The sequence below is a fragment of the Triticum dicoccoides genome, chromosome 6A (genome assembly GCF_002162155.2).
Source record: "Triticum dicoccoides isolate Atlit2015 ecotype Zavitan chromosome 6A, WEW_v2.0, whole genome shotgun sequence".
Taxonomy (NCBI): Eukaryota; Viridiplantae; Streptophyta; class Magnoliopsida; order Poales; family Poaceae; genus Triticum; species Triticum dicoccoides.
This window is the reverse complement of record NC_041390.1, coordinates 65,608,146-65,611,762: the sequence shown is the minus strand read 5'-3', so window position 1 is coordinate 65,611,762 and position 3,617 is coordinate 65,608,146.

Below are 3,617 nucleotides of genomic sequence, written 5' to 3'. Positions count from 1 at the left end.
TACCGAATCGGCAGTTTCTCGCGAGCCTGGCCGAGCCTGGCCGCGTGTGGTGGGGCAGTTGCACGCCTCGGGCAGCGCGGGAGACGGAGGCAGCGTCTCATTACTCGCCCCTACTCTCCTATCACTGCCCAGGCACACTGTTCCCACCGCTCCCTCTCTCTCTCCCTCACCACCCCTCCCTCTCCTCTCCTCTACTCTGATGGCTCCGCCACGCCCACCACCGCGCCGCCCTCTGACCCCAGTCGACCAGCGCGTCTCCAGCATCCAGGAGCGCTGGCTGGCCGGGCTCCAGAACTCGGGCCGCGACCTGGCCTTGACGTTGCGGGCGCCGTCCCCCATCTGCTGCCGGCCTCCACGAGCGCCGGCGCCGGCCAATGCGGTGTCGGCCGCTCCTGCTCCGCCGCCGATTCCGGACCTCGTGGTCCTGGGCTCGGCGCCGGCGCCGTCGACGGAGTCGCCCCTTGTTGGGACACCATTGGCCTCGGGGGTTTTCTTGACCCCCGTCCGAGGGTTTTCTCCGGTCGGCGGGCCGTCCTTCGCGGCCTCTGGCGTGGCGTTCATCACGGGGCCGATGCCGCAGGCCGTCGCCGGGGCCGGCTCGTCCTCTGCTCCGCCACCTCTATCGTTCCCGTCGGGGTTTTCACCCCGGCCTCGGTTCGCCGCGGCTGCGCGTGCTCCGGTGAGTCAAATCCCCAACAAACTTGCTCTTAGATGTAGATTAGCGGTTAATTTCTTAGGCATGTGCTAGGATTGATAGGAATCTAGTAGATCCGATTGGATGCGATCCCAATCGAATCCAATCGGACTGATCTGTTCTTGTTTTGTACAGTGTGTGTGCTACTGCTTGTGTTCATGCTAGAATGCTAGTAGCTGTGTTACATGCTAGATTCATGTTCATGTTAGGGCGAGTGCTACTACATGCTAGATTTGTGCTACATGCTAGTAGCTGTGTTCATGCTAGAATCATGTTCATGTAGAGTGATGAATGCTAGAATCATGTTGACTGATGGCATGCTCATGTTAGGATCATGTCATGGTTTCATGTTGCATGTTGAAGCTAGGGTTTGTGCCATGAGTGGATGTTATACGTGCATGTAGTTGGATGGTCCCAAATCTGCATGGTTGCACATGGGTGCTATTGTCACTTGTTGTTGCTATTTTTAGATGTTTCCTTGTTTAGGATTGTGGAGTGATCAGTGCCAGTTGCAGCAAAGAAGATGCCACTAATCAGTGACTTGCCCAACAGCAAGGCCTAGGCAAATGCCACTTATCAATGGCACTTGCTGTTGGGCAAAATGGCACTTATCAATGGCACTTGCTATTGGGCAAGTCACTGATCAGTGCCATTTGCACTACAGCAAGTAGATTAGTGCTCTTGCCCAACACCAAGTGCCACTGATCAGTGCCATTTGGCCGTGAGCACATGCCACTGATCAGTGGCACTTGCTGTTGGGCAAGTACACTAATCAGTGACACTTGCTGTTGGGCAAGTCCACTGATCAGTGGCACTGATCAGTGGCATTTGCTTGCTTGCTTGCTTGCTTTGTTTGATACTAATACTTGTCATATTGCCTGACAAGATACTGAAGACTGACTGTGATGTGGCAGGTGGAGGAGCTCAGGTCGTGGCCGGAGCTGAGCGCGCCGAGGATTTCATCCCCATGAACAGGTGGCTCAGGATGGTGGACCTGCCTGGCAGGATCGCCTTCATGAGCGTGCCTCGTTCAAGGGGACGATCTTCGAGGCAGGGCCACGAGGAGGGGGCCAGGGAGCCGATAAGATTCTACGCATAGATCAAGGGCAACGAGAACCTCGCCATGCTCGTCGTCCCTCCCAAGTTCGTGGAGGTGATGAACACCTGGCTGGTCATCAAGCGACTCCCGGGCATGGTCAGGTTCTCAGCCAACAACGGGTGCGTGTTCTGGGTGCAGGTCCAGAATTTCGAGGGCCAGATGGTGCTTGGCCGGGGGTGGAACTACTTCTGCCGCCGCCACAAGATCGTCCCCGGCGACCTCGTCGTTGTGCGCATCTCCGGACTGGGACTGAAGGTTCAGATCTACAACCACGACTCATCGGTGATGTGCAGGTACCGTTGCAATAGGCACAACTGCCTTGGTGGCATCGAGCAGGCTATGTAGTTAAATTAAGTCAGGTGTTAGTGGAGAACTTTTAGGGTGTGTGGCGAGACTTGTGCTGGGAACATGTTTATATTTTGGCTAGGTGCAGCATCCTGGCACAACAGGGAAGGAGGATGCCCCTGCTCTTAATCTAGACTATGCTATCTAGTTAAGTAGTTTGCTATGTTAAGTTTGCTGCCATTACATTGCTTGCTTTGTTTGATCTTGCTGTTGTGATGTTGCTGTTGTGCTGATCATGTGTGGTGGTAAGGCCACCACATTTGAATGGGGTGAGCAGAACACAAATGATGTTTGCAACCAAACAGCTGAAGTTTACATCTGCTCACACCCTAAGCACAAATGCGGACAACCAAACAGCAGGGAGGTAAGTCCCTCTCGATGCGATGCAGGCAACCAAACGGGTTGCATCTGCTGCATATGAGGCTGTATTTCAGCAATCAGGCTAGGTTGAGATGGACATGCAAGCAGGTACTGTTCCAAACTGCAACCAAACATGCCCTTGAAGAACGACCCCGATAAGTTGTGCCAACATCGCTACAATGAAGAGCGCTACAGCCGTCCACCAGAGTAGCGGCCACCAACGAACGCGATTGTCCACATCATGCTTGACCTATCACATTTGGCAATCACATCATAGGCGACAATGACTTCGCGGGGCGGGAGGGGCGATGAGTGAGTGCCTGACGACTACCTCGCTACCGGCGGCGCGAAGGAAGAAGATTGCCGTCGCTGGCGCCATGAGAAGCATGGAGAGCAAACCGGAATATTGCAAGATCTCCCAAAGCACCGAGGCAGCGGTGCACTTCCCGGTGCAGGCTCGGAATGCGACAACGTAGGGGGCTGTTGCGGCGAAGAACACGCAGATCGTGCCGACAAAGAGACGGAACAGGGCATCGGCGCCGCGGCCGCTGCTGTGTGCCAGTGCCCCCACGGCCACCCTCACCAGCGCCGGCGAGCTGCTACGCGGGCAGCCAGCCTCGAGACCTCCTCTTCGAACGTCACGGCGGCCATTTTGGATGTGGAGTGGAGTCGTCGGTGACTCGGTGTGAGTGTGACTTGTGGCTGGGTTGTGTTACGGCCAGCGGCCTTTGGGGGTCCTTTTATGCTGAATGAACGCTCTCTCGCTCTGGCACGTGTGCTTGTGAAAAAAGCAGAGTAGAAAAAGGTACCCATCAGGTGTAGGCAAAACAAAGCTGTAGAAACTTATATTGACATCTAAATGAAAGAAATGGTCATTACTTATATATTAAGTAACGGACTCACTAAATCTCAGTCGACTCGCTAAACTCAGTCGATGGAGATTTAGCGATGTCTCAGTCAATGTGTAGGGAGCTGTAGGGATTGGGCTGCTGTTTGTCTTTGTTTTCTCTAGTCGTGGCAGGCTTTTGCGGATGGGCTGGGCGTGAGGTAGGTGGACAATTTTACTTGTTTGTGAGAAAGGTTTTTTTTTTAAATTTGAAGTAACAAACACATATCCAT